Source organism: Salmo salar, chromosome 03 (assembly GCF_965601325.2).
Source record: "Salmo salar chromosome 03, fSalSal1, whole genome shotgun sequence".
NCBI lineage: Eukaryota > Metazoa > Chordata > Actinopteri > Salmoniformes > Salmonidae > Salmo > Salmo salar.
In genome coordinates, this window is record NC_138293.1 from 100864066 (window position 1) to 100876316 (window position 12251).

The window sequence follows — 12251 nt, forward strand, 5'->3', positions numbered from 1 at the left end:
TCTCCACCCTACGACACCAGTGACAGAATCTCCCACCAACCACGGACCAAGCAGCGGAGGAAGCAGCAAAAGAAAACTGTCGGGAATCATGGACATGGGAGGAAATTCTGGACCATGGCACCAGGCTGGGGAATATCGTCGCCCACCGGAGGAGATAGAGGCAGCCAAGGCGGAGCGGCGCTGGTATGAGGCTTTATACGCGCCGATGGGGAAGCACGAGAGGTACCCCCAATAATTTTTTTGGGGGGTGCACACGGGTAGTTTGGCGGGGCCAGGATTGAGCTGCAAGCCAACTCGCCATGCTTATTATGGGAAGCAACTGGAGGGGAGAGTGCCAGAGTATGCGGAAGTGTGCAAGATCTCGCCCATGCGCACGCACAGTCCGGTGCGAGCGATCCCAGCCCCTCGCAAGTGCCGTGCTAGAGTAGGCATCCAGCCTGGAAGGAGGATGCCTGCACAGCGCATCTGGCCACCAGTGCGCCTCCTAGGCCCAGGCTACCCTATGCCTGCTCTTCGCACGGCAACCATCAGGCCTCTGCACAGCCCAGTTCACCCTGTACCAGCAGTCCACTTGTGCAGGGCTGCTATTTCTATCCAGCCAGGATGGGTTGTGCAAGAGGTGCGCTCCAGACCTCCAGTACTTACCCATGGCCCGGTATATCCAGTTCCTGCTTCTCGTGCTGACCCTGAGGTACGTAGTCTGGCGTCTCCTAAACCAGCACCAGGCTTCCAGTGCGTCAACCCAGTCCAACTCGTCCTGTTCCTGCTCCCCACACTAGCCCTCAGGTGCGTGTCCCCAGTCTGGTACCTCCACTACCAGCCCCACGCATCAGGCTTTCAGTGCGTCAGCCCAGTCCCGAGCTTCCGGCGACAGTGCCTCGTGCAGAACTTCCGGCGACAGTGCCTCGTCCAGAACTTCCGGCGACAGTGCCTCGTCCGGCGACAGTGCCTCGTCCAGAATGTCCGGAACCAGGAGAGTCGCCCTACGGTCCGGAGCTCCCAGAGTCGCCCTACGGTCCGGAGCTCCCAGAGTCGCCCTACGGTCCGGAGCTCCCAGAGTCTCCCTACAGTCCGGAGCTCCCAGAGTCGCCCTACGGTCCGGAGCTCCCAGAGGACAGTCCAGGGTCTTCAGTGACTGGCCTCTGTAAAAGGTATGCAGTGGGGGTGGTTTGGTCAGGTAGGGGATTAAGGCCTGAGCCTAAGCCACCTCCACTGTAGGAGGTTTGGGGGGGGGGGGGTGTAGCACAGGCGCCGTCAGTGACAGCAGCCACCCTCCCTTCCCTTGGGGGTTATTTGTGTGAGGTACATCCGGGGTCTGCACCTTTTGGGGGGGTGTACTGTCATGTCCTGACCAGTATAGGGGTTATTTGTTATTGTAGTTTGGTCAGGACGTGGTAGGGGGTGTTTGTTTTATGTGGTTCAGGGTGTGTTTTGTGTATGTGTTTAGGTAGAGGGGTATTTGATTTATTAGTCCGGGGTTTGTTAGTCATTGTTCTATGTTAGTATATTTCTATGTTTAGTTAATTGGGGTTGGACCTTCAATTGGAGGCAGCTGGTTATTGTTGCCTCTGAGGGTCCTATAATTAGGAGTTTGTTTTTCATGGGATTTTGTGGGAGATTGTTCTTGTTTAGCTGTTTTGCCTGACGAGACTGTCAAGTTCGTTTTTGTTTTGAATGCGTTTTCCTTCTTCACCATAATAAAAGAAGATGAGTATACATTTTCCCGCTGCGTCTTGGTCTCTACTCTACGACACCATTGACAGATCTTTGTGGGTTATACTCGGCCTGCACTTTTCCTCACTCAAATAATTAAATTTCTAAAACTCTGATTAAATTAACATAATGTGTTAAACATTTTTCCAGTTTCAAGCATGGTGGTGGCAGCATAATGCTGTGGGGATGTTTTTCAGTTGCAGGGACTGGGAGACTATACTCGGCCTTGTCTCAGGATGGTAAGTTGGTGGTTGAAGTTATCCCTCTAGTGGTTTGGGGGCTGTGCTATGGAAAAGTGGGTGGGGTTATGTCCTGCCTATTTGGCCCTGTCCGGGGGTATCGTCGGACGGGTCCACAGTGTCTCCCGACCCCTCCTGTCTCAGCCTCCAGTATTTATGCTGCAATAGTTTGTGTCGGGGGCTAGGGTCAGTCTGTTATATCTGGAGTATTTCTCCTGTCTTATCTGGTGTCCTGTGTGAATTTAAGTATGTTCTCTCTAATTCTCTCTTTTTCTTTTTTTTTCTTTCTCTCTCTTGGAGAACCTGAGCCCTTATACCATGCCTCAGGACTACCTGGCCTGATGACACCTTGCTGTCCCCAGTCCACCTGGCCAACTGTTCTGCCTGCAGCTATGGAACCCTGACCTGTTCACCGGACGTGCTACCTGTCCCAGACCTGCTGTCCCAGACCTGCTGTCCCAGACCTGCTGGAACCCTGACCTGTTCACCGGACGTGCTACATGTCCCAGACCTGCTATTTTCAACTCTCTAGAGACAGCAGGAGCGGTAGAGATACTCTGAATGATCGGCTATGAAAAGCCAACTGACATTTACCCCTGAGGTGCTGACCTGTTGCACCCTCGACAACTACTGTGATTACTATTATTTGACCATGCTGGTCGTTTATGAACATTTAAACATCTTGGCCATGTTCTGTTATAATCTCCACCCGGCACAGCCAGAAGAAGACTGGCCTCCCCTCATAGCCTGGTTCCTCTAGGTTTCTTCCTAGGTTTTGGCCTTTCTAGGGAGTTTTTCCTAGCCAACGTGCTTCTACACCTGCATTGCTTGCTGTTTGGGGTTTCAGGCTGGGTTTCTGTACAGCATTTTGTGACATCCGCTGATGTAAGAAGGGCTTTATAAATATATTTCATTGATTGATAGTGTCAGTAGAATCAGTAGTAGCATCAGTAGAATCAGTAGCATCAATAGTAACAGAAGTATTTGTAGAATCAGTTGTATCAGTAGCATAAGAAGTAGTATCAATAGTATCATCACTATCAGTGCGTGCAGTAGCATCAGCAGTAGTATCAGTAGCATCAGCAGTAGTATCAGCAGTAGTATCAGTAGCATCGTGCATCGCAGTAGCATCGCGAGCAGTAGCATCAGCAGTAGTATCAGTAGCATCAGCAGTAGTATCAGTAGCATCAGCAGTAGCATCAGCAGTAGTATCAGTAGCATCAGCAGTAGCATCAGCAGTATCATTAGTAGCAGTAGTAGCAGCAGTATCATTAGCATTAGCAGCAGTATCATTAGCATTAGCAGCAGTATCATTAGCAGCAGCAGTAGCATCAGAAGTAGTGTCAGTAGTAGTAGTATCATTAGCATCAGTAGTGGCATCAGAAGTAGTATCAGTAGTGGCGTCAGTAGTGGCGTCAGTAGTGGCATCAGAAGTAGTATCAGTAGCATCAGAAGTAGCATCAGAAGTAGTATCAGTAGCATCAGAAGTAGTGTCAGTAGTAGTGTCATTAGCATCAGTAGTAGTGTCAGTAGCATCAGTAGTATCAGTAGCATCAGTAGTAGTGTCAGAAGTAGTAGCAGTATCACTCTCGCTATCTCTCTCAGAATGACCTTCTTGATCCAAATCAGTCAGGTTTCAAGACTGGTCATTCAACTGAGACTGCTCTTCTCTGTGTCACGGAGGCTCTCAGCACTGCTAAAGCTAACTCTCTCTCCTCTGCTCTCATCCTTCTAGACCTATCTGCTGCCTTTGATACTGTGAACCATCAGATCCTCCTCTCCACCCTCTCCGAGTTGGGCATCTCCAGCACGGCTCACTCTTGGATTGCGTCCTACCTGACAGGTCGCTCCTACCAGGTGGCGTGGCGAGAATCCGTCTCCGCACCACGTGCTCTCACCACTGGTGTCCCCCAGGGCTCAGTTCTAGGCCCTCTCCTATTCTCGCTATACACCAAGTCACTTGGCTCTGTCATATCCTCACATGGTCTCTCCTATCATTGCTACGCAGACGACACACAATTAATCTTCTCCTTTCCCCCTTCTGATAACCAGGTGGCGAATCGCATCTCTGCATGTCTGGCAGACATATCAGTGTGGATGACGGATCACCACTTCAAGCTGAACCTCGGCAAGACGGAGCTGCTCTTCCTGCCGGGGAAGGACTGCCCTTTCCATGATCTCGCCATCACGGTGGACAACTCCATTGTGTCCTCCTCCCAGAGTGCTAAGAGCCTCGGCGTGACCCTGGACAACACCCTGTCGTTCTCCGCTAACATCAAGGCAGTGACCCGATCCTGTAGGTTCATGCTCTACAACATTCGCAGAGTACGAACCTGCCTTACACAGGAAGCGGCGCAGGTCCTAATCCAGGCACTTGTCATCTCCCGTCTTGATTACTGCAACTCGCTGTTGGCGGGGCTCCCTGCCTGTGCCATTAAACCCCTACAACTCATCCAGAACGCCGCAGCTCGTCTGGTGTTCAACCTTCCCAAGTTCTCTCACGTCACCCCGCTCCTCCACACACTCCACTGGCTTCCATTTGAAGCTCGCATCTGCTACAAGACCATGGTGCTTGCCTACGGAGCTGTGAGGGGAACGGCACCTCCGTACCTTCAGGATTTGATCAGGCCCTACACCCAAACAAGGACACTGCATTCATCCACCTCTGGCCTGCTGGCCCCCCCACCTCTGCGGAAGCACAGTTCCCGCTCAGCCCAGTCAAAACTGTTTGCTGCTCTGGCACCCCAATGGTGGAACAAGCTCCCTCACGACGCCAGGACAGCGGAGTCAATCACCACCTTCCGGAGACACCTGAAACCCCACCTCTTTAAGGAATACCTGGGATAGGATAAAGTAATCCTTCTACCCCCCCCCCCCCCCCCCCCCGCCGAAAAAGATATAGATGTACTATTGTAAAGTGGTTGTTCCACTGGATATCAGAAAGTGAATGCACCAATTTGTAAGTCGCTCTGGATAAGAGCGTCTGCTAAATGACGTAAATATAAAATGTAGCAGTCGTGAAGGGGGCACGAAAAAACCTAGACTGAAAAGATTTGGCATGGGTCCTCAGATCCTCAAAAGATTTTACAGCTGCACCATCGAGAGCATCCTGCCGGGTTGCATCACTGCCTGGTATGGCAACTGCTCAGCCTCCGACCGCAAGGCACTAGAGAGGGTAGTGCGTACGGCCTAGTACATCACCGGGGCGAAGCTTCCTGCCATCCAGGACCTCTATACCAGGCAGTGTCAGAGGAAGGCCCTAAAAATCCAAGACTCCAGCCACCCTAGTCATAGACTGTACTCTCTGCTACCGCACGGCAAGCGGTACCGGAGCGCCAAGTCTAGGTCTAAGAGGCTTCTAAACAGCTTCTACCCCCAAGCCATAAGACTCCTGAACAACTAATCACATGGCTACCCGGACGTTATTATTTATTCATAGCCACTTTAACAACCCTACCTGCATGTACATAATTATCTCAATTACCTCGACACCGGTGCCCCCGCACATTGACTCTGTACCGGTACCCCCTGTATATAGCCTCCACATTGACTCTGTACTGGTACCCCCTGTATATAGCCTCCACATTGACTCTGTACCGGTACCCCCTGTATATAGCCTCCACATTGACTCTGTACTGGTACCCCTGTATATAGTCTCCACATTAACTCTGTACTGGTACCCCCTGTATATAGCCTCCACATTGACTCTGTACTGGTACCCCTGTATATAGTCTCCACATTAACTCTGTACTGGTACCCCTGTATATAGTCTCCACATTAACTCTGTACTGGTACCCCCTGTATATAGCCTCCACATTGACTCTGTACTGGTACCCCTGTATATAGTCTCCACATTAACTCTGTACTGGTACCCCCTGTATATAGCCCCACTATTGTTATTTACTGCTGCTCTTTAATTATTAGTTTTTCTTATCTCTTACTTTTAAAAAAAAATGTTATTAACTATTTTGCTGTGGGCCATGGAGTTTTGATTTGGTAGCACTGGTGCTCCTATAAAAAACATTTACCAATATAATACACCAGATGCCTAAATTCTATTTGTGCTGTTGGGAGCAGGCAAAGTTAATACGTTTGTATCGGCTGTTATTACATGTGTTACATTTGAGCGGCTCGCATCATGAGCAAAGTCGATACATTATATAATTTCATCTCACCTGTGTGAGTGAATTGGAAATTCAGCAACTCTTGGAGACAGTGGAGGTCTATAAAAGTGCTTTCTTTATTGGTAAAACCAAAGTGTTTCTGCCTTATAGAGCTCCACGGTGGAGGTGTCATAATACCCATAAAACCTAGCAGTCAAACAGGGAAATGGTTCCAATTGTTTTTCCACGATTCATTTTTGCCAAAGGGGATTTTAGATACAGTTAAAATAAGGGCTGTGTTTCATGTAGGCTTACCCTGGTGTGAAGGTTTGATAATCGTGTAAATCTCTCTCGGACAAGGTGACTCTTATCAATATATTCGTCTCTAGTTACACTCAGATTCAAAAATGCTAATTAGCATCAATGTAGAGTGGCGTACAGCAGGTCAGCCACCAGGGGGAGACTCGGCGAGGCCTGGTGACAGACGGTGTATACATCACGAGGCGATGGCTCCATCTGCTGGATGTGCCAGGTCTCCACGGGTTCTCCAGCCAGGACTAATTGGGCCTGATAAGGAGTTGGTGAGTAATCAAGGGCTGATTGCTCACCAGCTGTGCAAGGACCATAAAGCTGCCAGAAGGGCAGCACACAGGGAGAGTTGGGGGAAAGAAAGGACTCCTGTATAGTTGGGGAAAGAAAGGACTCCTGTATAGTTGGGGAAAGAAAGGACTCCTGTATAGTTGGGGAAAGAAAGGACTCCTGTATAGTTGGGGAAAGAAAGGACTCCTGTATAGTTGGGGAAAGAAAGGACTCCTGTATAGTTGGGGAAAGAAAGGACTCCTGTATAGTTGGGGAAAGAAAGGACTCCTGTATAGTTGGGGAAAGAAAGGACTCCTGTATAGTTGGGGAAAGAAAGGACTCCTGTATAGTTGGGGAAAGAAAGGACTCCTGTATAGTTGGGGAAAGAAAGGACTCCTGTATAGTTGGGGAAAGAAAGGACTCCTGTATAGTTGGGGAAAGAAAGGACTCCTGTATAGTTGGGGAAAGAAAGGACTCCTGTATAGTTGGGGAAAGAAAGGACTCCTGTATAGTTGGGGAAAGAAAGGACTCCTGTATAGTTGGGGAAAGAAAGGACTCCCGTATAGTTGGGGAAAGAAAGGACTCCCGTATAGTTGGGGAAAGAAAGGACTCCCGTATAGTTGGAAAGAAAGGACTCCTGTATAGTTGGGGAAAGAAAGGACTCCCGTATAGTTGGGGAAAGAAAGGACTCCCGTATAGTTGGGGGAAAGAAAGGACTCCCGTATAGTTGGGGAAAGAAAGGACTCCCGTATAGTTGGGGAAAGAAAGGACTCCTGTATAGTTGGGGAAAGAAAGGACTCCCGTATAGTTGGGGAAAGAAAGGACTCCCGTATAGTTGGGGAAAGAAAGGACTCCCGTATAGTTGGGGAAAGAAAGGACTCCCGTATAGTTGGGGAAAGAAAGGACTCCCGTATAGTTGGGGAAAGAAAGGACTCCCGTATAGTTGGGGATGGTTGCAGAGGTAACAGGAGTGAGTGCAGTTTTGCTCCCGACAGAATACAGCAGGACCCGGAGCCCAGAAGACGGTATCCTGGAGAGGGTCTCATGGGGGAGACCTATCCTTTTTATTTTGGATTTATTTAAATAAACACCCTTGAAGCCAAGCTAATCCTACTCTGTCCGTGTCTAATCTGTTTTAACGTCTTGACCAAACCCCCTGGTCTGCCACAGTAGACATCATGCAAGACTACAGGTCCCTGCAAGCTCCTGAATGTCGTCTCCAGCTGACGCCTTTGCTAACAGGTATTGTGCCAATTTCAAATGTGCACAACACAGTTCACAGAATTGTCCATTTAAAAAGATTTAGCCAATTTATTCATTACTACATTTAGCTAACATTAGATAGTTCATCCAGAGATTTTTACCTTTACCTCGATTCGGCAGTCTCGTCCAGATCAAAATTGAATGTGCCAAATACAACAGGTGTAGACCTTAGCGTGAAATGCTTACTTAAAAGCCCTTAACCAACAACGCAGAGTAAGAAAATATTTGCTAAATTAATGAAAAGTAACACTAAATATACAAGGAGTACCGGTACCGAGTCAATGTGCAGGTTAGTCGAGGTAATATGTACATTTAGGTGGGGGTAAAGTGACTATTCATCATTTAACAGCGAGTAGCAGCAGCGTAGCAGAGAGAACAGTCTATGACTAGGGTGGCTGGAGTCTTTGACAATTTTTAGGGTCTTCCACTGACGCCGCCTGGTTTAGAGGTCCTGGATGGCAGGAAGCTTGGCCCCAGTGATGTAATGGGCTGTATTCACTATCCTCTGTAGCGCCTTGCGGTCAGATGTCGTGCAGTTACCATACCCGGCGGTGATGTAACCAGTCGGGATGCTCTTGATGGTGCATCATCATGGCATTTTGTAGTTCTTTATGATAGGCACATTTGCAGATAATTAGCATTTAAAAAAATGTTTTTGGGGGGGGTTAAATAAAAAAATTACAAGGTTATCAAAATGTCACACCAGTGTAAGCCTACACGAAACACAGCCCTTATTTTAACTGTTTCTAAAATCCTCAATGAGAAAAATGAATGGTGCAAAAACAATTGGAACCGTTTCTCTGTTTGACCGCTAGGTTTTATGGGTATTATGACTCGTACTGTGGTACTCTATATGACAGAGACTACCGAAGGTGGATTTATGGTTTTACCATAGAGAAGGATAGAGTTCTAGTAGCCAAAAGGCTGTGTTAGCATGGGCAGTGACATTGAGGGCTTCCACCTTTCCATTTTAATGTAGTCAACTGGGTGGGACATCCAACTTCATTGGCTGATCCATCCTGATGACCCTGTTGGAGTCATGTCCAACCCAGGCATCAGAAAGGATCAGCCAATCGTGAAGAAATTGACTACTTCAAAATGGGGATTGCCTCAATGGCACTGTGCCTGTTCTCACAAATGCTATAATGACACAGATACAAAGATGAGTCCTATCTCGGTTGGACATTTTATGCTCTCACAAGCACAGATAAAAATGAGTCCTCTATCTATCTCCATGGAACTGCCCATGCTGTCACAGATGCTATAACAGCACAGACAAGTCCTCTAGCTATCTCTATACAGCTGCCCCAGAATCAAAGATGAGTTCACTATTTATCTTTTTTTTAACTGTTCAAGTTACTTTTGAACAAATTCTTATTTACAACAACAGCCTAGGAACAGTGGGTTAATTGCCTTGTTCAGGAGCAGAACAGCATATTTTTAACCTTGGTAGCTCAGGGATTCGATCTGGCAACCTCTCGGTTACTGGCCCAATGTTCTAACCACTAGGCTACCTGCCACCTCTCTATGCAGCTTTCCATTCTGTCACAGATGCTATAATGGCACAGACACAAAGATGAGTCCTCTATCTCTATGGGTTTAACAAATTAGTATTTTTGAATAACTATTTTTACTGACTCGAGAGTCATGATTAGTTTTTTCTGAGTGACTCGTTCATTTTAGCCATTCATTTGAGGATTAATGTCTCTGGAGCCTCCAGCTCAGAGGCTCCAAAGACGTGCTCTGACCAACTGTCTGTCATATGTGTGCAGGAATATACACTGAATAAAAGTACAAATGCACCATGTAAAGTGTTGGTCCCATGTTTCATGAGCTGAAATAAAAGATCCCAGAAATCCCACAAAAAGCTTATTCCTCTCAAATTTTCTGCACACATTTGTTTACATCCCTGTTAGTGAGCATCTCTCCTTTGCCAAGATAATCCATCCACCTGACAGGTGTGGCATATCAAGAAGCTGATAAAACAGCATGATCATTTCACAGGTGCACCTTGTGCTGGGGAAAGTAAAAGGCCACTCAAATATGTGCAGTTTTGTCACACAACACAATGCCACATATGTCTCAAGTTTTGAGTGAGCGTGAAATTGGCATGCTGACTGCAGAAATGTCCACCAGAGCTGTTGCCAGAGAATGTAATGTTAATTTCTCTACCATAAGCAACCTCAAATGTAATTTTTGAGAATTTGGCAGTACGTCCAATTTGGCTTCTTCACCAAATTGATTCTATGTTTCTCTGAGACATGGCTGGACAGTACCATCTCTCAAATTGATTCTATGTTTCTCTGAGACATGGCTGGACAGTACCATCTCTCAAAGTGATTATATGTTTCTCTGAGACATGGCTGGACAGTACCATCTCTCAAATTGATTATATGTTTCTCTGAGACATGGCTGGACAGTACCATCTCTCAAATTGATTATATGCTTCTCTGAGACATGGCTGGACAGTACCATCTCTGTAATTGATTGTATGCTTCTCTGAGACATCGCTGGACAGTACCATCTCTGAAATTGATTATATGCTTCTCTGAGACATCGCTGGACAGTACCATCTCTGAAATTGATTATATGCTTCTCTGAGACAAGACATACCCAGCGCTGGAGGAGGCATGCTACAGGCCACCCAAACAAAATGACTTTTACCCAGCACTGGATGAGGCATGCTACATACCAGCCAATCAGAATGACTTTTACCTAGCACTGGAGGAGGCATGCTACATACCATACCAGCCCAAACCATCATAGATTTGATCTTGGTGTCTGATACATCTAGGATTTGGTGTCATTCCCTATGGGATTACTGACTATTCAATACTTTACAAAACAAGAAAGGTTAAAAAAAGCTCTTTAACTCAACACAATAACTGTTAGATCTCTGAAACAATATAGCAAAGATACATTTATTGATCATTGACTAAAGTTCATTAGGACCAGGTGCTTACAGTGCCTTCAGAAAGGATTCATATGCCTTGGCTTGCCCCACATTTTGTTGTTACAGCCTGAATTTAAAATGGATTCAATTTACCCCATAATGTCAAAGTGTAATTCTGTTTAGACGTTTTTACAAATTAATTAAATTAAAATCTGAAATGTCTTGAGTCAATAATTATTCAACATATTTGTTATAGCAAGCTAAAATAAGTTATGGAATAAAAATGTGCTTAACAAGTCACATAATAAGTTGCATAGACTCACTCTGTGTACAATAGTTTTTAACATGATTTTTGAATGACTACCTCATCTCTGTACCTGTCAGGTCCCTCAGTCGAGAAGTGAATTTTAAACACCAGATTCAACTACAAAGATCAGGGATGTTTACCAATGCCTCGTTAAGAAGGGCTCCTATTGGTAGACATTGAATATCCCTTTGAGCATGGTGAAGTTATTAATTACCCTTTGGATGGTGTGTCAATACACCCAGTCACTTCAAAGATACAGGCATCCTTCCTAACTCGGTTGCCAGAGAAGAAGGAAACCGCTCGGGGATTTCACCATGAGGCCAATGGTGACTTTAAAACAGTTACAAAGTTTAATGGCTGTGATAGGAGAAAACTGAGGATGGATCAACAACATTGTAGTTACTCCACAATACTAACCTAAATGACAGAGTGAAAAAAAGAAAGCCTGTACAGAGTACAAATATTCCGAAACATCCATCTTGTTTGCGATAAAGCACCAAAGTAAAACTGCAAAGAATGTGGCAAAGAAATTATCACATTTACATAAGTATTCAGACCCTTTACTCAGTACTTTATTGAAGCACCTGTGGCAGCGATTACAGCATCGAGTCTTCTTGGGTATGACGCTACAAGCTTGGCACACCTGTATTTGGGGAGTTTCTCCCATTCTTCTCTGCAGATCCTCTCAAGCTCTGTCAGGTTGAATGGGGAGCATCGCTGCACAGCTATTTTCAGGTCTCTCTAAAGATGTTCGATCAGGTTCAAGTCTGGGCTCTCACTCGGCCACTCAAGAACATTCATAGACTTGTCCCGAAGCCACTCCTGCATTGTCTTGGCTGTGTGCTTAGGGTCGTTGTCCTATTGGAAGATGAACCTTCGCAGCAATCTGAGGTCCTGAGCGCTCTGGAGCAGGTTTTCATCAAGGATCTCTCTGTACTTTGCTTCGTTCATCTTTCCCTCGATCCTGACTAGTCTCCCAGTCCCTGCCACTGAAAAACATCCCCACAGCATTATGCTGCCACCACCATGCTTGTACTGGAATAATGTTTAACGTTTCAAAGTGTTGAACACATTATGTTAATTTAATCAGAGTTTTAGAAATGTAATTATTTGAGTGAGGAAAAGTGCCTACAACACACACGTGTAGATATTTA